Raw genomic sequence first — 26928 nt, forward strand, 5'->3', positions numbered from 1 at the left:
GTTCAATGGTTAAGAGCATTTGCTGTTCTTGCAGAAGACATGAGTTTGGTTCCCAGTATTCACATCAAATATTTCACAGATGCCTGTACCTCCAGCTCATGGGCATCCAACACCTTCTTCTATACTCCATGAATAGCTGCATGTATATGCACACAGACTCATAAATAAAATATAAATACACCTTAGAGATGAGTTTAAGTTGAATTCTCACATCTTCTTTTTTTATTTTAGGGCAGATCCATCTATTACAGTACCAACCTTTTTTTTCCTACTCCACATTGTGGTTTGGGAAACAGTCGCCTTAGAACCCTAGTGTTTTGAAAAAACAAAGGTTTGTTGGTTCCTTGTATGATGGGTTCAAAAAAGCCTGTCAGGGAAGCTCTCTAGAACAGCTGGGGCTGATGGGCACTCTGTCACCAGGATCCCAACATGGAACACACACAATTAAGTGCTCCAGCCTAGAAGCAGAGAACATCACAGTTCTCCACAACCCATTAGACAGAACTGGTCATAGCCATGATACCCTCAGAGGGTCTCACCCATGGAGTGGTGGGTTTTGTTTTTGTTTGTTTACTTTTTAATCTCTCTATATAAAAGAAAGGAACTGTCAATGATACTTGCCAAACTGTGCATTCCTTTTTGGAACTTCAGCTCATTCATTTGTAAAAAAAAAAAAAAAAAAAAAAAAAAAACTCAAAGTAATATTTTATTTGTTTCAGAAAGATGGCCTTTGAATTCAACAGAGAAAAGAGATCACAAGACTATCAGGAGTGGGACACATGGCGGGGTAGTGGTAAGGAGGCTGACTAGTGATATCATCCCATAGCTCAACTGATAGCTATGAATCTGTGGATTTGATATTTATGAAGATCAGTCAAGACCGGGGCAGTGAACAGAAAAGTTCCACCTCAGGAAATCAAATCCGACTATGAGTTGAAATAAGACTGTTTCTCACCAGTGGTGGGACTATCCCTTTCTGAGGCTAAAACTGAACCACCTACCTGCAAAGGCAAACCTTGAAACACATCTAAGTTTTGATCTAAGTGATGATTTCATGACATTAAAGACAATAGCCAATAACCTTTGTTAATTGCTCCTCCCTTTAGCCTTGCTAACTGAGTTCTTATTTAAACAACAACCTGGAGCTTTGGACCCCAAACCTTGTAGCTACTCATGATTTTAACTCGAAATTTAGACAGACAGATGCTGGCGCCCATTTTTCTATCTCTGTGTCTTTATGTTATAATTGTTCATTCTCCTTCCCCGATTTGTGTGTGTGATTGATGAAAACCTGCATGTTGGAAAGGAAGGCCTTTCCTCTTTTCTACCCAGAGTCCTCCTCCATCAAGCTCTTTAGCTTCCCCAAGAACAAGTTGCTGCCACAGGATCTTCACACTCCAGTATTAGGCTTGGTTGTGGTTAATGTCTGTTAATGATGTGAGGAGAGGTGATAACTGCATATTAATGAGGCTCACAAAGGAGCCACATTGAAAGCTGTTGTAAACCCTAGTGGTGACAGCAATAAACTAGAACTCTGGGGAGGAGTGAGTGACAGCTAAAAAGGAGCAAAATGTGGCCAAACCCACACATGTGACAGAGACACTTGAGGAAGGTTGCAGATCTGTTCAAAAGGGAAGAACCCCACAGAAGGCAGCATTTAACAGAGGGATTGTGAGAATGAAAGGAAAAAAGAAATGCTGAGGCTGCAAAACCAACCCTTGCAAAAGGAAGTGGAGAAGGAAGTAGCAATTCCAAGAGTAACTCCTCCACCTAACAACGGCAATAGTATACTTCTGGCTTAAAAAGGCACTGAGTCCCCATTTACAGGGGCAGAACACTGTGGAAATGGCTATTTACTGGTTCAAAGCAATCTCCATAAAAATTGTGAAGATATTTCCAACAAACAATCCTAAAATGTATATGGAAACAAATACCACAGGTAGCAAAAGCAATCCTTAGTAGAAAAAAAAAATACTATAAAAGGTATCACTGATACCACATTATACTTCAGAGTCATAATGACAAAGATACCATGATACTTCCACAAAATATACACATAGATTAATGAAGTAGACTAGAGGATCCAGAAATAAACCCATAAATCTATGGCCACCTAGTTTTTTACAATGATCAACACACACACACACACACACACACACACACACACACACACACACACACACACACACAGAGAGAGAGAGAGAGAGAGAGACAGAGAGACAGAGAGACAGAGAGACAGAGAGAGAGACAGAGAGAGACAGAGAGAAACAGACAGACAGACGACAGGAGAGGGGGAGCCTATTCAGCAAACACTGCTAACAAAACTGGATATCAACCAGTTTTTCATGCAGAAGAATGAAATCAAGTACATATATCTTTCCCTAGACAAAAACTAATTCAAAATGGATCAAGGACCTCAATTAAAAACATGAAATGACAAAATTTCTAGAAGAAAACATAGGGAAAAGACTTTCTGAATAAGACTCCCACGGTATAGGTAATTAACTCAAATAATTAACAAATGGCATTACATGTAATTAAAAAGCCTTTATATGCCAAAAGAAACAGTTAATTGAGTGAAAAAAACCTATAGAATAAGAAAAATCTTTGCTAGCTATACCTCCGACATGGTATTAATATGCAGAATATGCAAAGAACCCAAAAGACTAAATGAGAAAACAAAACCCTTAATTTTAAAATAGGCTAGTGAATTGAAAAGAGAGCTTCAGAAGAAATACAAATGGATTGTAAAACTCTTTAAAAGTTTTCAACATCTGCAGCCGTCAAAGAAACTTTGAGATTCCCTCTTACCTTAATTATAATGGACATCATTAAGAAGAAAATTGCTAGTGAGGATGTAGAGAGAGAGGAACACTTACTCACTGTTAGTAGGGGTGTAAGCTGATGCAACCATTAGGAAAACCAGTATAGATGCTTCTCAAATGACTAAAACTAGAATTACCATGTGACCTAGCTGTACCACTCTTGGACATATACCCATTGGACTCTATGTTTTAACACAAAGATATTTGAACATTCATGTATATTTCTACTTTTTTTCTTTTTTTTTTTTAGTAATAACCAGCTTATGAAATCGGCCTAGATGATCATCAACAGATGGACAGTTAATGAAAACAGGGTAAATATATACAATACATACATAATATTTTTGTATATTGATGCAAACTTGAGGTTATGTGTTAGGACATACTGTATATGTTTTTACTGTTGTTAAAGATATCGCACCTATGTAGCTCATTTTAAAATGTACTGTAAAGTTCTAGTCCTTGAAAGTTATTATTACAAACTATTTAGGATAATTAAGAAATGCGGGTTAGTCAACTTGAGGTGCCAATCTATGTTCCAGCCCATGGGAGGCCTGCCCCTTTCTGAATGGAGACAGAGGCAGAGTGGGTGGTGGGGAAGGGAGTAGGTGGGAATTGTAAGGGAGAGAGTAGAGGAGGGAAGGGAAACTGTGGTCAGTATGTAAAATAAAGGAAAAATGTTAATAAAAAAGAAGAAATCCCCCCAAAATGTATAACTATGAAAAATGCTAGAAAAAAATGAATTTTGCTTCTTATAATATTTAGTTGCCAATCTCATTTTTATTGTTTCAGTAATGATTTTATACCTCACAAATGGAAGCAAACATAATAGTGTCAATATTTATCTACTTTGGGATCTTCAAGATGGCAACTTCACTTTATTCAACCCAATGAAAGTGAGATATAATTCATATGAGTGGATTTACCATATTAGCCAGTTGTCTTCCTGGATGCACAAATCAGGGTTTTTTTCTTTCTTTCTTTCTTTCTTTTTTGAGACAGGATTTCTCTGTGTAACAGCTCTGGCTGTCCTGGAACTCACATGTAGACCAGGCTGGACCCAAACTCACAGAAATTCTCTGCCTCCCACTTGCAATTAAAGGCATTAGCTTCCATTTTCCAGTAAAATTTTTCCTTTATGCTGAGCACTGCTATCTAAGACACACTTAAGTCATAGGAAAGAGACAGAATTATTGAAGGGAAAACTTTTTGTTGATTTACCATACAACTTGCAAAAAGATGAGAGTCATTTTATGTGACATATGACTCTGTTTCTTCTCTGTTTTGAGAGACCACAGTTGTCAGTATTCATCACAAAACACAAGCATTAGAAAGTGGAAAATGAATGGAAACAGAACACAAAATGTGAGGCATACCAAAGATGATTCTTGCTGGGACCAACTCCTCATTAATCCAGAAAGACACCTGAGAAAGAATGACTATCATAATGCACAGAGTATATATCTGGGTCATGAAGTAGCCCATCTTCCTTTGTAAGTGGAAATAGACTGTCATTATTACATATTCACCTGTTGGAAGACACGCTCATTAGTAGGGTTGCTGTTGATAGAAAAACTGAATGCAGTGAATATAAAACTTGCAAATTTTTAAATTAGCATGGTCTAGAAGAAAACAATTAAAGACATGGTTTAAAAACATGTAAAAATTCTGCTTAATCAGATGCAAAGAGTCATATATGCTTATTGGTTTTAATGGCACCTTATGCCATATATTTCTAAAACATCTAATTCCAATATTACACAAGTATTCCTGTTTACACAGTTGCAAATAAATTTTGAAGACATCACTTCAAAATAGTAAATTTAACCTGTAATGTCTAATATTAATGAAATAAAATACTAGATATTTTTAAAGTTAAAAGAAAGAAATACAGGTTATCAATTATTCTATAATTATCAAACTTATAGTCATGTTAGGTATGTTTTCAAGGTAAAATATATATTTTATATAGATAGATGGTCTTCATACACTTCAGAGATTTACAGAATAGGGCATTCAAGATGTTTTAATAACATAAGGCTTTTCATGACAGTGAGACATGTCTGTTCCTGGAAGCACCAATCTACTTCGGAAAAGATGGTGGGCATCGAAGAACCTCCATATGGAGTTTTGCTTTCTTTGTGGCAAAGTTAGCCACTGGGCAAGAAACTGCCCTTGTCTCAACTGCTGACAGTATGTTGTCAAAATTGGACAAACAGGACGCAAAAAGATATGACTGCCAAACTTTGCCAAGCAAGGTAAGACGGTATTTCAAAATTCCTGCTTCACAGAAAAAAAGTGAACGCCTGTAGGTCAAAGATGGATGCCCCAACCTTGCAGAGGAACCTTGGATTACTGTCCAGACAGCATGCTACCTCTGTCATTGCTATATTTTTTGAAGTTGTTCACTCTGTACTTCTTGTTTATTCAAGTAATAGTTTATCCTTCTCAGGTTGAAGACTGGATAGTTATATCATCTTCTTTGTTACCAAATTCAGAAAAGAAACTTAGAAAAGAGATGTAAAGTTTATAAAAGTTTAGAGACATAAAAGCTTAAGTAGTTAAAAGAAAATGTTTTAAAGCCTAAAAAGATATTTTCAGGCTGGTAATGTAAATTACAATACAAACTGGTTTAGGTATAAAACTTCAGACTCACAAAGATACAATAGATAATAGAGTGTTTTCTCTGAATTTGCCAAATGCAAATCAACTGGACATTGTGAATGTAATTCTTACTTAATAATTGTTCTTGTTGTATATAGCTTTACTGTGTTAGAGTTAAAAAACCTTCCTTTTTATTTAGACAAAAAGGGGGAAATGTTGTGGGATATTTGATCATTCTGTGACACCCCAAGACTGTGTTAATAAAATTAACCTTGAATCAGGGGCAGAGCCAGTGACTAGCTGGCTGGAATTAGCCATAAAGAAGTCAGGAATAGGGAGGGACTTAGAGATTTCAAGGTCTCTTCAATCTGGGAAGTGTGGAGAGTCAGCTGATAATGTCTCTGCTGCTTCTTTGATCTATCAGATATTCATCCCAATATCTGACTCCTGAGTCTTTATTGATAATAGAACAACTTAGATTAAAAACAGTGGATTTGGAGAGAGGTGGATTGGTAGGGCTGGCTGGCCTGCCAGCTTAGCCAATTGCTGAGGTCTAGCAAGAGTCTCCATCTCAAGAAATAAGGTGGAAGGTGCAGACCCAGGGTATACTACTTGGTCTTTCATTCCTGTCTCTACAGATTTACTCTTAGTCCTACCCTTCAGGAGCCCCTCCTTCACCCTTCCTCCATTCCCTGGGGACCTTGTATCTTGCTGAAGACCCAGGGTGCCCTGAGCGATTTTCCATCATCCTTCTCAACCTTCCTTTCTAGCCCATCTCTATTCCTTTGTACCATCCACCATGGCTTAGAAACATTTTCTCCCAGAGACCCCCCTGTGGCCACAATGGGTAGGAAAGGCTTAAACAATTTTCATGATCCTTTCTGTCCTCCATTCTGATCTTCCTAGAATTATTGTTACTGATGCAGCAGCCTTCTTGCAGAAACCCCTTCTCCCAAACTACCTCCACTCCCTTGGGACTCTGTCTCTAGGTGCAAACCCAGTTCCACTAGCTCTTTCCTACTGTCTATTTCAGCCTTTCTCCTAGCCCATATACATTTCTTTGTGTCTCCCCTGCAGAAGCACTCTCTACCAGGGACCTCACAGTCACCACATTTGCCTAGGATTGAGGTGGACAACAGCAACCAAAGAACAGAACACCTAACCAACAAAGACAAGGTCAGATACCTACAATAAGAAACACCTCAAATACTCCAGATGCCTAAACTCTACTGCAAAAACACAAACAAAAACAGCTAAGATAATTTTACCTCTTCAAGAAGCCAGCAACCCTATTTCAATAGGCCTGAGAAATGCAATTTTGCTGAAATACAAGAAGGCAAAGACTTCAAAATTGCAATTATGAATATGTTTAAGGACCTTTAAAAGGTTATAAATAAATGCCTTAATGAAAACTGTGAAAACACAAACAGTTGCATGAAATAATGAAAACATTTTGAGACATGAAAGTATAAAGAGAATCACTAATGAAAACCTAAACTGGAATAAAACTGGAAATGAAAAATTTAGTGTATCAAACAAAAACTTTGGAGGTAAGCCTCACAGATTACAAGATATGACATACAGTCTTGAAGATAAAGTAGAAGAAATGGATAGCTCAGTCAAAGAAAATGTTAAATAATTTTTTAAAAGCACAAAACATCCAAGTCATCTGAGACATAATAAAAAGACTAAATCTATGAGTAATAGCTTTGGGAAAAGAAGAATAAACTCAGGTCAGATGCAAAGAAAATATTTTAAACAAAATCATAGAAGAAAATATCCCCAATATATAAAGAAGGAAATGTCTATCAAGGTACAAGAAACATACAGAACATCAAATAGACAGAAGCAGAAAAGAAATTCACTGCAACACATAATAACCAAATCACTAAATATACAGAACAAAGAAAAAGTTGAAGGGGAAAAATATTGAGTCACATATAAAAGCAGGTCCATTATAATAATAACTGACTTCTCAATGGAGACTTTGAAAGCCAGAAGAACCTGTACAGATATTTGAAAGTGCTGAGAGATGCCAATACAAACTACCATAGCCAACAAAACCATCATAAAGCCAAATTTAAGAATTTCTTTCTACTGAAACAGTGGTTGGGTGGGGGACCAAATCATAACAACAAAATAACAAGAATCCCTGCTCATTAATAACCTTCAATATTAATGGTTTCTATTCCCAAACAAGAAGGTACAGACTAACATACTAGATTACAAAGCAGAATCCAGCTTTCTGCTGCATCCAAGAAACATATCTCACCATCGAGAATAGATATCACCTCAGATCTACCCTTTTACAGAATTGGAAAAGTTATTTCAGCAAATAGACCCAAGAAGTAAGCAGGTATAGCTATTTTTATATCTTACAAAATACACTTGAAACCAAAACTAATCAGAAGAGATAGGTAAGGACACTGTAAACTATGCAAAGGAAAAATCTACCAAGAGGCTGTAGCAATTCTAAACATTTGTGCACCAAACAGAAGGACACCAAGGGTCATGAAAGAAACACCTCTACAGCTAAACTCACACAATGACCCTCACACAGTAACATAGTGGCAGGGAGTGACTTCCACAACCCAGACAAAAACTACACAGAGAAATGCTGGAGTTATCCAATGTCATGAATCAAAAGGACCTAGAAGACATCTACAGAACATTCCACAAAAATACTGAAGAATGTGTTTTGCTTTGCAGTGGCTCATAAAACTTCCTTCAAAATTGACCACACGCTAGGACACAAAGCAAGTCTACAGATAAAAGAAAATTGAAATAACATACTGAATCCTATCTGACCACTATGGATTAAAAGACACTGATATTATAGGGCAGTGAGATTAACAATTAATAAACAGGATTTTGTGAAGTTGACAATTTTCTGTATGGAAAAGGACACCATCACCTGGGCAAAACAACAGCCTACAGAATGGGAAAAGATCTTTACCTACTATACATGTGGTAGAGGGCTGATAGATAGAGTATATAAGGAACTAAAAAAAACCCTGGACATCTAGAAAACAAATAACCCAATTTTAAAAATTGGCTACAGAATGAAACAGAGTTCTCAAAAGATACAACACAAATGGCTGAGAAATCTAAGAAATTCTTAGCCAACAGTAAACTGGAAGTTAAAACTACTTTGAGGTTTCATCTTGCCCCAGTCAAAATAATCAAGATCAGTTTTAAAAATGACAATACATGCTGACAAGAATGCCAGAAAAGGGGAATACTTATTCATTGCTGGTAGGAGTACAAACTGGTACAGCCACTATGGAAATCAGTGTGGTGGTCCCTCAGGATCCAGCTACATTATTCTTGTGCATATTCTCCAAAAATTCTACTTCATACTACAGAGATACTTGCTTATCAGTGTTCATTTCTGCTCTATTCATAATAGCAAGAAACTGGGAACAGCCTAGATGCCCATCAACTGAATAATGGATAATGAAAATGTGGTACAATGATGTCCGGGCAGGGCTGCCACCAAGGGCCATGTCTGGGTCTGTGGCCCTACCTCGTCCAGGGTCTGTGTTGATGTCTGTGGCCATGTAGCCACCAAGGACCATTCTGATGTCTGTGGTCTGGGCTGCCACCTGAAGCCATGTTGATGTCCAAGGGCCATGCTGCTGCTAGGGGCTATACTGATCTGAGTGGCTTATACTGCCACCTGAAGCCATGGTGACATCTGGACCCATGCTGCTGCTGGGGGCTATGTGTGGATCTATGGTCCTTCATAGATGGAGTCAGTGTTGATGTCGAAGGCCCATGTAACCATCAAATCCCACATGATGTCTGTGGTCTGGGCTGCCACCTGAAGCCATTGATGTCATAGTGCTGTGCTGAACTGGTCCTGCCCGTCACCAGCCATGGGAGAGCTGGCTCCACTCCTTGTCAGCCACCATGCAGCATCATAGGCAGTGCTGTGGGTGTGGGAGAACTGGCCCCAATGACATGGGTACAGAAGAGTTGACCATGACCTTCACAGCGAGTGGGAGGAGAGCCAGTAGATACACTGGCTGACCAACTCAGCTGCCACTCAGGCCCAGATCCAGAGTCTTGAGCTGGCCTAGACATCTACCCCATCTATGAGCTGCTAGTGGGCATGAAGGGGCCAGTCCTACGGAATCATAGCCACAGGATCTCCATGACTCTGGGCAATCGCAGGGTATCTGAGATGAGTCTCAGTGAGAGTCCAGTATTGATGGTAAAGCAGAAGCCAGAGGCCTTGAACCAGACCAATGACTCATTGGAATGAACATTTGTAAGTAAGGCTGTTTGGGCAAATGAGTACACTACATGACACACCACAGGTTCTGAGGCCACTACAACAACCAGCGAACATGTGATGGAGGGGTGGGAAAGGTGGAGGAGCTGAGTGGTACAAGTAGATCACAATTTTTCTTTTGCTTTTTTATTTTCTTTTGGGCCCTGGGGAGGTTACAGGGGTGGAGGGTGGACAAAGAAGAGCTGGAAAATGAGTGCGATTCGGGTGCATGATGTGAAATTCCCAAAGAACCAATAAAGAAAAACTATGTTAAAAAAAGAAAACGAAATTACTAAATTTGCAACTTAAATAAAAGGAGCTACAAAACATCATGCTGAGTGAGATAACCCAGCTGCCAAAAGAAAGATATTGTATGTTTTCTTTTATATGTGAATATTAGCTTTTAGGTCTTCGATACGCATGCTACAATGCATACAACCACAGAGGTTCGTACCTAGTAAGGGAACAGGGGGAGAGACGATGGCTTCCCAAGGAAAAGGAAATACAATGTTATGGGGAGACAAAGGAGGAACTAGAATAGGAGGTTTGAATAGGGAGGAGGATGGGAGAGAAGGGTAGAGCAAGGAATATGGAGAGGGACAACTAACACTGAAAGGCATTTAAAAAAACAACAACACATGAACTCACTACTGTAGAAGCTTCCTAAAATATATGCATATGTTAAAGGATAATATGTATAGGTATATATGTATATATACATTTTCACATATGTGAAAGGAAATTATATACATATCTAAATGGAACCACCAAATGACAGGGGAGACAAGGTCCTAACTAGACATCATGTCACCAACTAAAACCTCCAGTAACAGGAATGGGTTGCACCTTGTTAAGTTGTTGGCCAAAGGGTCCCCATGTAAAGCCCCAAATATCACAGCCTACTGTCAAGTCCACTGCTTGCTTTCCACAATCGGATGATAAGGCTCCACTGCTGAAGACAATACTTACTTATGTCATTGAACACAGGGAAGTAAGCTGGTTTTGAACGAGAAGCTTCACCCCTACTGGCTAGCACCCATGGCACTGGGAGGTACTCTGCACACTACTGGAGGAGAAATATAATCATCAGTATTACCCAACTACACCCCCCACACACACACACACACATGCACACAAATAAAAATACAGACATGAAAAGGTACTAAATATCAGTAGTAATTGATAGAATGAAACTTAAATAATGTATAATAAACAGACAGTGAAACATTACTATAAACATACCTATTAAACTGGCTAGAATTTTAAAACTGATCATGTCTAGAGTTGGCAAGGATGGGTAGGAACTGTAACTGGGATGTTGGGAATGTCATGTAGTAAAGACGTTTTGAAATGTAGTTTGAGAGGTTTATATAGTGTTCAGTGTGCACCTAATACATGAGGCAATGATTTCATGCCTGCCTATTGACCAGGAGAATTGAAGACCTTTGTCTTTGTAAAGGTTTATACAACCTAGGATCCTCTGGTGAAAGAGTCTCAATGATGTTTACAACAATTTAGCCTGTGGGCATGTCTATGGGGGATTGTCTTGATTAGGTTAGTTAACTGAGGAGGAAGATCTGCCCACTATGGTGGGACCATTCTCTAGGCAGGCAATTCAGGACTCTTTAAGAGTAGATAAAGATACTACTACTCAAGAACCACATGGAGTCAGACCTAGAACCCCAAGTATGGACAACCAGATGCAACCCACCCATCTGCCTGTGAGCTACTCCACCTACTGTGATGCTCCAGGACCACATGGAATCCAAAACCCTAGCACCCCAAGATAAAGTGGAATTCTGTGACCAAGAACACCCCCCCATAGGAATACTCAAACCCATTTTACCTCCTCCATACCTACTACACCACTGACAACTCAGTCCAGAGACCACTTGGTGGCATCCTGTGACCATGATCACAGTTAGAAACCCCCAGAGTGAGTCCACGATGCTATATATCAAGATGCCCTAGGACTGCATGGCATCATCTCACATGATTCCAGATAAGGAACCCCCAGCCTGGCCTCTACCCCACACACTTCTACCTACAAATACTGTGATGGTCCATGCCCCGCACCCTTGAAGCACCACTTATTCACACTGTCATCCAAACCCCTGCTATCCAAGAACAATGTGTAGAACCCAGAGAGAAACCTCCACAGACTTCTGAAGAATCTTGGTAAGAATAATTAATCAACAGACAGTTTGCTCCATTGTCTCGTGTCTTGGTTAGGGTTTCTATTGCTACAGTGGAACACCATGACCAAAAGCATGTTGATAAGGAAAGGGCTTATTTGGCTGACACTTCTGAACCATAGTCCATCACTGAAGAAAGTCAGGACAGGAACTCAAGCAGGGCAAGAATCTGGAGGCAGAAGCTAATGCAGAAGCCACGAAAGAGTGCTGCTTATTATTGGCTTGCTCTTCATGGCTTGCTCAGCCTGATTTCTTATAGACCCCAGGACCACCAGACCAGGGGTGGAACTACCCACAGTGGGCTGGACCCTCCCTCATCAATTACTAATTAAGAAAATGCCTTACAGCTGGATCTCACGGAGACATTTTCTCAATTGAGGGTCCCTCCTTTTAGGGACCCTAGCTTGTGTCTAGCTGACCTAAAACTATCCAGTGCTACTCAGATGTTACACCTATCCTTTGCTGAGCTGAAACCACTTCTAACACCTCATTTGCAACAGCAAGCAAAGAGGATCCAAAACTGAACCCCAACCATCATCAAGCTGGTCCACAAGCTGACAACTTGGAGAAACAGCAAAGATCTAAACATCTATTCAATAAAGGTCAAACCAGAAAGCTAAACTAAGAAACATCAACAATAACCCAACCCCAGAGACTGTGAAGGACTATGGGGACATTTGAAATTGGACTGAATGCTACTGCAATATGGAGGCTGGGGATTGGAATGCAGTGGTTTGAATGAAACTACAAGCAAGCCCCTAATTAAATGATTTTCTTCTATAAGTTTCCTTTATCATGGTGTCTCTTCACAGCAATAGAATAGTTTAACAGGTATGTTTGTAGTAATGTCTAGTTGTTTATTTCCTTATTTTACAGTATATAATTTTCATTCTATTAATTATTAGTTCAATTTCTTAGAATTTTTTAAATGAAATCATGAAGCTTGCACTCTTTAAAAAATGTATTTGTCTTCTTTCATTCAAGTGTAAGAGTCAAAAATGTAGCATATATCAATTATTGATTAGTTTTAATTATGAAGCAGTAGTCTGATTGTGGATTGGTCACAGTTTATTTATTACCTATTCTCCTGTTGCTTACTGAAATGGTTAATTGTCAGTGTGATACAACTACTACATAGTAATGGAGGAAAGAAAAGGAAGCCACACCACAGAACGGCTGAAAGAAATTTTGGGAGTGATGGATTTGTTCATTATTTTAATTGCAGTGTTGATTTCATGCATATATACATATGTCAAAATTTATCAACCTATTTACTTACATATGTGCAGTTCATTGTGTGTCCATTATATACCAATAAATATCTTGCATAAAAATTAAATGCATGCTAATGTCAGAGAATTTTAAACAAAACAACCAAAGAGTCCCAAGAGCTACAGTTGCATGGTTAAAGTTGCCTGGCAATTCTTAAGGGGAATTTGGAGTCAAGTTATAACTCTGCCACTTTTTTGCCTCTCTGAGTTTTAAGTTATCCTTCATGTAATGAGAGTAGTGATCTTTTTCACTCCACTACCTACCTCAGGGGAATTGTTGTACAGATCTAAGAGGCCAGTGCTTTACAGACTTCAGCACACTACACCAGCGTGAACTATTGGGTGAGTGATTCCACACCATCTGCCCTATGTACACTTGTCACGCCAGCTCAAGCCCTAATAGCCCGCATATAAAACGTAATTAATTGTACAAGTTACTAGAATAGCACTGAAGCCCTACGGAGCATGACACACCCTAAATACATAACAGATTTTGGAATAAATCAGTTTCAGCCCAAGCCAGAATGTGGGGAACCAACAGATGCCTTCACACTTGTGCCAACTAAGTGAGACCCACCCAAATACAAAAGGAATGCAGGGCTTGGGAAGGCAGCCAGTATTCAACCCTTTTGTATTTACTGCTGATGGCTCTTACAGGGGATGTGAACCCCACAAGACGGCCAGTCCTGGGGTGCAGAAAGGCTCTCTTCATTTAGAGTCCAGTTCATTTGGAAATCAAGTGCCTTCCTATTTGTCTCATGGCAGAATAAATCTTCATTTGACTACAGTTACAGGAGACAAATGGAGAAATGGGTGGATACACTTCATATTGTTTCTCACCTTTGACATTTTCACTTGTTTGACCACAACCCTGAGGTGCTCTTAACATTTAATTTGGATTCATTTTAAGTAATTGAATCTCGTACTCCCCAATTCTCCAGGATCCTTGAGCATGTGGTGCCCATTGTTTGAGTCTAACCAAGGAGGACCCCTGTGGGATTGGGATATGATTAGGTGGGGCTGTAAATCATGTTGCAGAGAGACAGCCAACATTCCCTGGATGGGCCACTCTTAAGAGGAACAGTTGGGATACAGAGCTGGGACCTTGAAAAACAACCCAAATGGACCACAAAAAAGGGGGGATGGGGAGGTGTGGGTGTTAGATGAGGAAAGAAGCAGAACTTGATAAAAACGTGGGACGAAGTCAGAATGAGGTTTCCTCTGCAGTTGATAGCCCAGAATACACTAGAGAACAAACCCAAGACAAGACTCACAGATGTCACATGGGCATAGACCTTCTTTTTAAATCTCAGAGGCTCAGAGGTGTATGTATCACAGCATGTGTGTGGAGGTATGAGAGTCAGAGAACAATATCCAGTGTTGTTCCTCACTTTCCATGGTATTTGTCATTGCGTACTCCAGGCTATCTGGTATTGGTGGAAGTATTTAGTAAAGGGATAGGTTACAGGATCCAGGAGAGGTAAAGTGCAGTTCAGCAGTGTTCTCTGGAGAACTCTGCTCAGTCTACCATCCAACATCCAGGATTACCAGGAACCAAGAGCACGCACATTAGGATCTCAGGTCTTAAGGGCTCCCGTGTTGGCCCTGCCTCAGGGGCAGGCCATAGGTAGGTGTGACAGTTACTGGAAGCCTCAATGGGGTAGCACTTCTAGGTCAAAGCTGGAAGCTACTCACTACAGTCTGGCCTGTGAGTTTCCAGGGATTCTTCTCTCTCTGTCTCCTGTCTCACTGTAGGAGTACTGGGTTTTATGATGCATGTTCCTGTACTTGGCCTTTTAAGTGTGTGTGTGTGTGTCTGTGTGTGTGTGTGTGTGTGTGTGTGTGTGGTGTCATACTAGAGAAGATAGTCCTGACTTGTATAAAAAAACAAGTTGAGCAAGCCATGGGGAGCAAGCCAGTAAGAAGCATCCTCCATGGCCTCTGCCTCAGCTCCTGACTCTGTGCTCCTGCCCTGCTTGAGGTACTGTCCTGACTTCTGTAGGACAAATGGTCTAAGCCCACTTCAGGATCTGAAAACCTACCCAAACCCACCAATCCCTGAGCACAGGAAAAAAAAAATCAATCCCTGAGCTCAAAATTCCACCAATCCCTGAGCGTGGAATCCCACAAATCCTGGATTTGGCTTGAAATCTTACCAATCCCCACTCTGGAAAACTCCTCTCCCAGGGAATAGTGTGTAAGCCTGTCTCTTGCTCACTTCCCTGCTGCTTCTCACCTGAGCAGAGGCAGCCACCTTCTTGTGTCTCTCCCAATCAATCTCTTGTATGAAGTTTGCTGTGCAGTGTGACTCTGTGGTTTTCCTTGGCTCCCATCTGTCAGGGTGCCTTTCCCTCAGAGCTACAACATCGCCATTGGGGAAGACTTTCCCCACATAGCTGTAACACATCGACTTCCCTTCATGGTGAACTCTTAAGTTGTGAGCTAAAACAACCCTTTTTCTTCTCAAGTTGCTTTTGGTCATGGTATTTTATCACATCTGTAGAAAGCAAAGTAGAACAGAGGTGGAGCAACAGGATATTACAAGGGGAGATGAAACATTTCGTCCTGCAGGGACATTTGTTAAACTCATAAAATTAACAACTCACTAACTTCAGGAAAACCATGAAACTGACAGGGTTCACTAGACCTCTCCCTCCCCAAGCATTTATAGGCAGTAACCAGTGTTGAGAAATACTCTCTGACAAGCTGAGCTATCTCAAAATGTCTCAGACCAGCTGAGTTGCCTGCAAGAAGCTCAGACTAACTGAATGCCTGAAGCAGGCACTTTCCAACCTGTTGGGCTGCCTGGAGGCTGTGCACTATACTCCAGGTTTCCATCTTCCATGGGATGTCACTCATGCTGTAGCTTTGACGATGCAACTGTATTTGAGTCATTTCTGCTCCTGTGGGAAACAATTTGCCCATACTTCTGTAAGTAACCCCAATTAAAACTTATGGTTCACCAAACTGGGTTTTGGTGGTCTGCTTAATTTAGTCTGTTATCACTTCCCTAACTGGATGGAGTACACATTTTTTCAGTTTCTCCAGGGATAGTGTCACATAACAACTTTATGGGACACATAGCAGATGTAAAATGTCACAGAGCCATTGGTTAATCACCTTGCTCTTTCCTACACAGTCAAGTTCACTTAGTAAGAAAAAGATGAAAATACTTTTCTGTGTGGAATTGAAACAGCATATATTTCAAAAATGTCATTTTGAACTTTTACCTCATGGCTTTGGGTAAAGCCACTCCAAGTCTTTTTTTTTAATATTTTTTATTAAGAGATTTTTCTATTCATTTTATATACCAACCACAGATTCCCTTGTCCTCCCTCCTCCCATCTCCCAACCTTCCCCCCAACACACCTCCCCCATTCCTATGTGCCAGGCTCTCCAAGTCTTAATAGAAGTCACTCTTGATACAACAGCCTACCACAGTTTTATGTGGCATCCACCATACCCTTCCTCGCCAGTTCTGAAATTAAATCTGCTAGTAGGATATAATTCTTTAAAGTTAAGGCATTGTATCCCGGTAATATGAAAATACACCCATGAAAAGATACATTTGGGGAGACTAACTAACTACTCAGCCCTAAATGGGACATCTTTAGCAGCATCCCTTACCCCAACAAAAGCTCAAGGAACATCATAGAAAAAATTCAAAAAGACTGTAAAAGCCAGAGGGTGGAGGAATGCTGTGGAATGTTGTCTGCTAGACATAGTGTGGCTCTCATACTCACAAACTCACAGCAGGTGTGCTCACCTGTATAAGACCCTCACAAGATCAAACAATCCAAAATTCCAGGACAGGGAAAGTTCTACCCAGGCCCCAGTCCTACTGAGGAACTACTGGTAGTTGACAGCTACTATGGGAGACAGACTCACTCTTCTTTGAGCCTGTGGTCCACATCCACTCATGTGCATATAATCAGCACTAAATGGACTTAGTGGGTTATTAAAATTATTTAAAGAACATGAAATTAGATGGGGGAACATGTTGGGAGATTTGGAAGGTAAATTGGGAGGTGAATATTATCGTATTTCATTGTATACGTGTATGAAATTTTCAAGAATAAACAAAAATAATAAAAATAATTTTATCTGTCACACTCTCCCAACTGTTAACCTATTGTTAATCAGTTTTAACTAAATTGCATGAGCACCTGAAGTCTCTTTTTTCATACATAAACATGAAAAGACAATTCAGTGGGTAGATTGCGTCAATACCAACTTCATGTTTTGCTCTGTTACCAGTGGGAAAAACTAGGTGAAATGCATAGCATATATTTCTGTTGTTTCTTATACTTTTATGAAAATGCAAATAAATTTAAGATAAATTGAAATTAAGTGAATTTCATTTTTTTAAAAAAGATACCTTTGGCAATGTCCTCTGTATATGCTTTGGCATAAGTAGAATCCACCTGGCAAAATTTGGTGTAATGAAAACTGGAACAGCATGGTTGTGTTAGGATGTGTAGCTGGAAACTTTTCTGTGTCCCACTCATCCCACAGCAGCTTATAAAATAATCACTCAGAGGCTTAATGTTAATTACAAACTGTTTGGTCTATAGGTCAGACTTATTGCTAGCTAGCTTTTACATCTCAAATTAACCCATTTCTATTAATCTATATTTTGCCATGTGGCCATAGCATTACCTGTCTGCTGGCATCTTGTTTCTTGGTGGCTGGATGGCATTTCCCTTGACTCCACTCTTCTTTCTCCCTGTATTCAATTTGGCTTTCCCACCTAGCTATATTCTGCCCTGCCATAGGCCAAAGCAGCTTTATTCATCAACCAATAAGCAACCCATATTCACAGTGTACAGAAGGACATCCTACATCATTTATCCTTTTCTGTCTAATTAAAAAGGAAGGTTTAACTTCAAAATTCTAAAATTACATATAATAAAACAGGTATCAAGCAAGAATTATAGTTATAATATTTGGTCTATTTTTACTTGGCAAAACTAATGAAAATATTCTGTCATCTATTATATCTTTGTGAGTCTAAAGTTTTATATCTAATTTATCTTTTATCATAATTAAGGAAAACTATAATTACAACTATCTAGTCTTCAACTCCATCAAAGACCCCAGAAGGATATAATATTATCTGACTAAACAGGAAGTGCATTTTAAGCAACTTCTAAAATTCTAGAAATGACAGAGACATCTGGCTGCCTGGATAGTCACCCATAGTTCTTCTGTAACACTGGGGCATCCATCTTCAGCCTACAGGCCAAGAATACCTGGCATACTTTTCAGTGAGACATGAAATTTGAAGGATTGTTCTGCCTGCTGGCAAAGTCCATCAGTTGCTTTTCTCTGTGTCCTGCAGAATGTCTGGCAGTTTCTTCTGTGAAGCAGGAACCTGAAGAACCATCTCACCGTGTTTTGGCCAACTTCATTGGTCACCTTCTTATGGGTCCTGTATGTCTAGTTTATCAAGCAGTCCAGGCAAGAGCAGTTTCTTGACCAAATGGCTACCCTTTCCACATTGTAAACAAACGCCATAATGAGTTTCTTCAAGCCTATTATCCTCTTTGTAGTAATTGGTGCCACCAGGAGCAGATGTGTCTCACTATCTAGAAAAGTCTACGTTCTTAAAACATATTTTAAATGCCATATTCTGTAGGTCTTTGAAGTGTTTGAAGATTACCTACCTATCTGAAATATATCTCTGCATATCTAGAAAACCTAATTAACATGACTACAAGTTTGACTATTATAGATGACTATTGATTTGTATTTTAGCTATATATTACATTTTTAAATGAGCTGCATAAACATAATACCTTAAACAAGAGTAGAAATATACATATAGTACAACAAAAGTGACCTTAAATTTGCTTAAATTTGTATTAATAAACCAAATCCATATCAATATAAATTTTGAGATTAACAGTTGTTTTTTTATCAAGGTAGAATCAATAATCTATCTTTTTTATTGTTTCTATATCATATCCCCCTTTTTTTAGAGATTGCATTTATAAGCAACCCCCTTTAAATAAAAACAAACATTTATAAACAATATTTTGGAAATAAGGGTGTAGCTTTTCATACTACTTCCTGCTGATTCAGGGCACTGGCAATCCTATGGGGATCCTGAGAAAATTTAGGATTATGGTCAAGTCCTGACTGGAGTAGTCTGTGAGGCTGTATCATCTCAGCCTGTTGCCTTGAAGCTGTTCTAGATATTGGGTCATCTGGGCCATGACTTCCACTGGAGACCCCTCAGGGGGTCTTCCTTGATGGAACTATATTAACCTGGAAGGAATCCACAGCTTCTCATCTTCTGTGGAAACAAAAGCAGAACCTCTTTTCTAGAGCAACATATCCTTAGACCCAAATTTTGAAGTCAGGATGCCTTTAATATGTGTATGTTGATTTAACTTAGCAGCTCCCACAATCAAATGTCTCTCTGCAGTTAAAACTCTCAAATGCAATACAATAATATGTAGTATCCAGACTCTCTGTTTATTATCCATCTTTACATGGATTTTTTAAAATTTTATTTCTTTTTTAAGGACTTTCTCTACCCTTTACCTTTTTTCTTTCAAGCCTACATATATTTTTAAACATCTTGTAACCCATTTAGAGGGTTTTTTTTCCATCTGAATCTATCCTCATCGTATGTCTTTATTCTTTTTTTTTTTTTTTTTTTTTTTCACCAAGAGAGTTTTTAAACTGCTAAGCTATGTGGCTACGAAAGCGATGGCTTTGGCTGCTGGCTCCTCCTTGCTCAGCTTTTCAAAATAGTGCAGGTACCAACCAGTCACATTTACCTTCCCAGTTCTGGGAAGTAGTGTGTAGCTGTGTTCTTAAGCCTGCAGCTGTGTCTCAAGCCTGCAGGCAGTGGCTGGGAAAAGCCTCTTTCTACTGCAGCCCATGAGAGATGGTGGGAGTCTGCCATATTGCTGCTGAAGGATAATGAGCAACATGAACTAGGAAGCTACTCTTACATCTTAAATTAACCTATTTCTATTAATCTGTATTTTGCTACATGATTAGACAGAAAAGGGGATGTGCTGTGGGGTGGTATTTCTGTATGCTGTGAATATATTCTGCTCCCATTGGTTAATAAATAAAGACCAGCTAGCAATAAGCCTGAGCCATAGACCAAACAGTTTTATTTATCAACCAATAAAAGCAACAACATTCTGCAATGTACCGAAGGACATCCCACATCAAGGACATATTTCCTGGAGTCCACAATTTTACTAAAGACAGTTTTAGAGTCACAGGATGCAGTGGTGTCTGTGCCAGGACATAGTCTCTTATAGTCTCAGATTTGTCCACAGCTTTACATCATGACTTAAAATGATGAGCCTAAGTTCATTATATTCAGGCTGAAAGGATTCTTCCGTCTCAAGAGTCGGGAAGCAAGGCTGTACTTAATAGAGAAGCCTCAGGATAGTTGCTGATTCCCATTTCAGCCTGCTTAGGGGGAATGTGAAGTTTATAAAATGTGTCTGGGGGGGGGCATCTCAATTGACAAAAAGAATTCAAAACATTGCTTACCTACACACATTTACATAAGCATATAAAGAGGTTCTCCCATGGACTTTGGAGGGGGCTGGCATCGAAGCTCTCTCTGCTTGGCATTGATCTGACTAAGTGTCTACACTTCATTATATTTACATATCTGGCAGGGGAGGGTGAAGGGGTTGATAGTGATACGTTATTTTCTCTGCCAAATGTGTTTTCCAAGCTGCATCTTATTTAAAGCTTCCTGCCCAAATTTTCCACTCTTTGATTTCGTATCTACTTCTTCCTTCTGGTTGGTTTTTAGAACAACTCCCTGGGAGATATTCTGGGGCATTTAATGGCCTTGACCCAGGACATGGGATTTCCTGAGACAACAGGCATCTTTGGTGGGATATTGGGGTGGACTGACCAGCAGTTCCCCTAACTGGAGATGAGCTGTACCAGGCTGTGCCAAAAGCTGCTCACAAGCAGCTCATGTGGAAACCATCAGTTCTGGTCTCTCATTAGCTTAGTTGGAGGCAGCCAAGTCTGGGGACAAAAGCTTCTAGAGCCAAGAGCTGAGGCACCACATGCTCCAAGCCAGCCAGGAGTTGAGATGGGGAGCTCCACCCACTTAAAGATTTTTTATGCCCCCATTCATCTACCTGAACAGTTCTCTGGACTTGTCACATATTCACACCATAAATGAGGTGAAACTGAGTACTACAGAACTGATTTTGCTTTCAGGCTCATGAGCTTCTAAAGCAAGGCTTCTCAACCTATGGGTCGAATATCAGATTCCTGCATATCAGATATTTACAACACGATTCATAACCGTAGCAAAATTATAGTTATAAAGTAGACACAAAATAATGTTACGGTTGCAGGGGTCACCACAGCATGAGAAATTGTATTAAATGGTCACGGCGTTAGGAAGGTTGAGGACCACTGCTCTAAAGCCTGTATGCTATGGTTACGGTAAATTCCCATGTTCTAAGCACTCCTACCATCCTCTCATCTTGGTGCTTCCTGTGATTAGGGTGAGGTTGCCCTAAAGTCCAGCAGGTTCCTTCTAGATGCCCTGTTCTCTTCCTTGCATTGCACATACCCTTGCCTCTTCCTGCTACACTTCTATCTTGGAACCAGTTAATTCCTACACTAAGCTCTTGTGGCGTCATCTGCTTTACTCCAAAGAACTTCGAACACACACCTCATTTTACTGTTACTTAACTGTCTTGTTTAATGCCTATATTCCCCCACTGAACCAGAAGCTTTCGTTATCTAGTCAACAGAATTTATTTACTCTGGTGTAACAAATTACCCCGACCTTAGTAGCTAAAATGATGATGGCATTGCTAGCTCATGATCTTCTCAGGACAACTGGGCTCAGCTGGGTGATTTCAGATTCCCTACATAGATTAGGTAAAGTATTTTTCACTCCTGGTGACCACAGGTGAAGTCTGGATGTGTTACTGTGGGGTACTGTATTGGCTGGTTTTGTGTGTCAACTTGACACATGCTAGAGTCATCAGAGAGAAAGGAGGCTCAGTTGAGGAAATGCCTCCATAAGATCCAGCTGTAAGACATTTTCCCAATTAGTGATCAATGGAAGAGGGCCCAGCCCATGGTGGGTGGTGCCATCCCTGGGCTGCTGGTCCTGGCTTCTATAAGAAAGGAACCAAGCCAGTAAGCAGCCCCTCTCCATGGCTTCTGCATCAGCTTCTGCTTTCCAGGTTCCTGCCCTGTTAGAGTCTCTGTTCTGACTTCCTTCAGTGATGAACAGCAATACAGAAATATAAGCTGAATAGACCCTTTTCCCCAAAAATTGTTTTATGGTCATGCTGTTTCATTACAACAATAGAAACCATGACTAAGATGGGTACATACTGCCTGCAAAACATACTAATTGCCAGAAGTCAGCCCAAAACTGAGACCTTGCCCAATTGCTTACCCCTGACTTGAGAGTTGTTCTTGGGCATGGGATATCAGCCCCAGACTGACTGCTTTGTTTTTTATGTCCCACAAAGAAGAGATCATGGAAATGTGTAGTATAAAAATCAATGAATAAAATGACTGTGTTGTGGTGAACCTGATTTCTTTCTGTTCTGTAGGTTTTTAATTGAGAAAGAGCGTATGAGGCATTGGGAAGACCGATGAAAGAGAAGAGAGAAACCAGGACTCCTGCTGGAAAAGAGGCTGGAAGAGGGAAGTCATCACTGCTCGGTGCTGTTGCTGATGCTGGTTTAACTGGGAGTGGTGCTGTCTGCAAGGCAGTAGGCATAGGCCTCAGGCTGATCTGAGGATGCAGAGCAGGGAGAGACCAGGTACATCTCACTGGCATGTGGCAGGGAGGCTGTGGAGGAGTGACAGGAAGAAAAGGAAAATGCACAGAGAAGCTTTGAAGGCTCACGTTGGAGAGGCAGATGCAAATGTTCACGTTTCTGGTCCAAATGCAGTGGAACCAATGGCAAAAATAGTTGCCTGGGAATGTTTTGGGGTCCAAAAATGTCAAGTATGCTCCTCCTTTGCTGTTGAAATATGAGCAAGCAAGTGACTGGTAATGTCCAGGTGAAATGTGAGGTGGCATGCTAAATTTTAGATGAAGATATATGTGACAGATATTGAGGCTAGACCTGATAGAAAGAAAAAGTGTCCAGGCCATCTGCCTGGTCTCCCATGTCTCTCTTTGGGGGTTTCCAGGGTCCAATAGAAGAGAAAAATCTCCCCCCTTTTCTCTTCCTTCCAACAATTTGTCTGAAGAGCAAAGCAGAGGTCAGTATGGTTGTGGGTGGGAGTGGGGCATACTGAGCCCAGAGACATGAGCAGGGCCCATCCTGTGTTGTTTCATTTCCTGGCAGTATTTACAGTCTTCACCCACAAACTGAGAGCGGCAGTCACCAGTCACCCAGACTGGAAGACTACGTGAGAGTGTGCTTAAGTGTTGGGGCAGGAGGCGAGCAGTCTGTGGTCAGGAGAAATTAGCTTTGCTTCCTCAGCAGGCTGTATGACTGCGGACATTTCCTGGGTAATTTGAGACAGGAATTTCTCATCTGGAAGCAGCGTGGCATCCACCTCTTGGATCATAGTGAGAAGTAATTGTGTGAAAATTGGTGAGCCCTGCAGAAGATCTCCTGACAGAGTGTGTTCAACATTTCCTACAGGAAGCATGCGGCCTTGGTGCATTTTGAGTTGTACTTACTATTCACAGTAATAAGGTCTTGGTGTGTGTTTTCACCACAGAAAGACAGAAAAATATTCCCCAAGTACCAAAAGGGAAAACCATTCCATGTATCTGCCTTTCCCTTACCTTTCGCAGTTCAGAAAAGCAATACCCATTTAAAAATGACTCCAAACTATGACTTAATCCCACAGACATTCTGCTCATGCCCATTGAAAAGTCCATACTCTAAGACCCCTTAGAAGTGAGATTTCTGCCTTCTTAGGCAGGGAAATGTTAGTCCTTTAAAATGTGTTTCTGTCTATCTTTCAAAGTTATGTCTCCAGGGCAGCGAGAAACAACTTATTTACCAAAAAAGGAGAGGAAATGAGAGGCAGGAGAGAGCCAGCAGAACAAGAGAGCTTCCGTATTAACAGAGCTCCTAGAAAGACTGCAATTCTTCCGATGGAGTGCCGCAATGCCAGGATGAGGAGTGAGACAGGAAACCCTGGCTGGTAAACTCCACGTTCTCATTACTGAAGGGCGTTTTCTGATGAAGGGCGTCATTGGTTGCACGGGGCTATAGAGTTAATCACTGCAGAACAGACCATCGAACAGAAGGGCAGTGAGGGAACTGATCTTTGGGGCCCCTTCCACCCTCTGTAGCCAATCTGTAACAGTTCTGTGCTCCCCCCCCCCACCGGAAGTAACTCCCCAGTACTTCTGGGTTCTGTAACTTGACCCTTTGAGTAACCCCAAAGGAAGCTCTGTCCACACCTCTTGTGAGATCAGGGCTGGCTGTCCCAACAGTGGAGTGGGTAACTCAAGGCCTGGGAGACAGACAAGGGTAAGAGAATCTGCAAGGCCCATTGGAATGTGCCATCTAAGCAATAACATCCTAACTATTTAATGTACTTCTCTTGTTCCTGGAGAGTTTAATATTGAAAGAGCTTCTGAGTCACCTACCAACAGGCCGGAACAGGTTCTCGCCCGCTAGCTTCTTAATATTTACTTGAGAAATGTATCAAATAATAATAGAATAAGAATTTTTGGGGGTTTTTTGTTTTCATTTTTTTCCTTTTTATTGAAAATAGATTCTTTGAGAATACAATATATCCTGAGTATAGTGTCCCCTCCCTCCACTCCTCCCAGTTTCTCCCACCTCCCCTCCAGATCCACTCCCTTTCTGCCTCTTATTAGAAAAGAACAGGTTTCCAAGAGATAACAACCAAACATGACAAAATAAAATACAATAAGATGAAACAAAAACTATCATATTGAAGTTTGACACAGCAGCCCAACAGGAGGAAAAGAGTCCCAAGAGCAGGCACACAGGTCAGAGACCCACTCGTTTTCACAGTCAAGAGGCCCATGAAAATTACTAAGCTAATAGCTATGATTTATATATACAGGACCTGGTGCAGACCCATGCAGGCCCTGCACTTGCTGTTTCTCTCTCTGTGAACTTCTATGTACCTTACTTAGTTGATTCAGAGGGCTGTGTTCACCTCATGTCCTCCATCTCCTCTGGCTCTTTCTGCCTCCTCTTCCATGGGATTCCCTGAGCTCTGAGTGGAGGGATTTGATGGAGACTCCCATTTAGACTCTCTCTCTGAATAATATCTGGATGTGGGTCTCTTCATCTGTTCCCATTTCTGCTTGAGGAAGCCTCTCTGATGGTAACTGGATAAGACACTAATCTATGATTATAGCAGAATATCATTAGGAGGAATTTTTGAATTTATGTATATATACATAAATTCATATATACATGTGTATATATACACAAAGCAACATGGGATTATTAAGATGCTGTTTTTTATACTTCTGCCGATGCCTGGCTGAAAAATGTTTTCTTCAGTTGCATCAGTTGGTTGTTGTGAGGATGATCCCAGCATCACAATGAGAAGATGATAGTGTGGTTCAGATAATTAGGATAAATGAAGAAGTTCTGGTCTAGAAAACTGGACACCCAGGAAATGTGTAGGCTCTTTGCAAATACTTTTCATATCAACATGAAAAGGATTAGCCTCAGTCTCTTCAACCTCAGACTAGAACTAGAGACAAAAAGAAGATGAGACAGTGGTTCGAGTTTGGCTTAGGTATAATAGAATAATTCTGTGGTCAACATACAAGGTAGAAAAGGAAACTGATTCAGCAAAGTGTTCATAAGAGCTCTATCATTGATGACTTTGAGGTGGTAGCATTTAGTAATGTAACATCTAAAATTGCTTGTCCTCTCCTACATTCCTCCTGTGAGGTAACATCCCTGTAAACCATATTCTGACATGCCAAAAACTGCGGATGTGGATATCAAGACAAATCAGTAACATATCTATCAAAGTAAAAGGGGGCTCCCTCCTCCTAAAGTTCGTGATGTGCTTAGGTAGAATCGAGAGGTGGTCTCTGGGGAGTCAGAAACCAACAGATACTCAATATTCTACAATGCTCTCCTTTTTCTTTAAATAAGAAATGTTTGTTGTCAAATGTTCATTGTGCATAGTGGTGGGTCTTAGAAAGACATTTCATTCAAGCATATTGTATACTTTGACCATGTTCACAGCTAGCCCTCCACTTCCTCTCCATTCTTTCCTTCTTCCAGTTGTCTTGTTTTTATTTTCATGGCATATATATGATTTTATATATATGCATATATATACACATATATATTCATCTGTTATATATAAAATCTAGGATTCATGTTTGAGAAAACATGCAATATTTGTTTTAGAGTGAGACTACAGAATGGGAGACAATCTTTGCTAGCTATACATTTGACAGGGGATTAATATCTAGAATACATAAAGAACTCAAAAATTTTTTCTCAAATTCCAAACAATCCAATCCCGTTTCCTTTTAACCTACCAAGGAACTGCATTCTGCAAGACAGCCTTGTGTCTCCAGAGACCTTTGATCTGTTTGCTAGGATCTTGGCGCCACCTAGTGGTCTTATGCGACATTTTTGCTTCTAAAGAATGATTTGGGCTGGAGTTGGGGTGTGGGGCCCTCCTACTGTTGGAACAGCATTCTATGCTCCTTGGCTTATCTTGCTCTAAAGACTGAGATCTAGCTGGCTTGTCCTGGTTGCTAGCACTCCATTTTGAACCGTTAAGAAGTCTGTCCTCCTGAT

General features: G+C 40.3%; 1 protein-coding gene and 2 long non-coding RNA genes across 3 annotated transcripts in view; 2 read left to right on the plus strand and 1 right to left on the minus strand.

The window, feature by feature from the left end:
- LOC143273928 (uncharacterized) overlaps positions 1–13929 on the plus strand; it is a 29019-nt gene extending 15090 nt beyond the window's left edge. Inside the window, exons 2-4 of the long non-coding RNA XR_013052263.1 lie at positions 3076–3139; positions 4879–5083; positions 6507–13929. This is a non-coding gene — a long non-coding RNA (uncharacterized LOC143273928). The remainder of the gene's footprint in view (positions 1–3075; positions 3140–4878; positions 5084–6506) is intronic.
- The window catches only part of LOC143273932 (2-Hydroxyacid oxidase 2-like), a 393436-nt gene that overhangs the window by 87749 nt on the left and 278759 nt on the right, over positions 1–26928 (minus strand). The window lies entirely within an intron of this gene.
- The window catches only part of LOC143273929 (uncharacterized), a 44753-nt gene continuing 40271 nt past the window's right edge, over positions 22447–26928 (plus strand). Inside the window, exons 1-2 of the long non-coding RNA XR_013052264.1 lie at positions 22447–22965; positions 24134–24313. This is a non-coding gene — a long non-coding RNA (uncharacterized LOC143273929). The remainder of the gene's footprint in view (positions 22966–24133; positions 24314–26928) is intronic.

The sequence above is a fragment of the Peromyscus maniculatus genome, chromosome 6, assembly GCF_049852395.1.
Source record: "Peromyscus maniculatus bairdii isolate BWxNUB_F1_BW_parent chromosome 6, HU_Pman_BW_mat_3.1, whole genome shotgun sequence".
Lineage (NCBI taxonomy): Eukaryota > Metazoa > Chordata > Mammalia > Rodentia > Cricetidae > Peromyscus > Peromyscus maniculatus.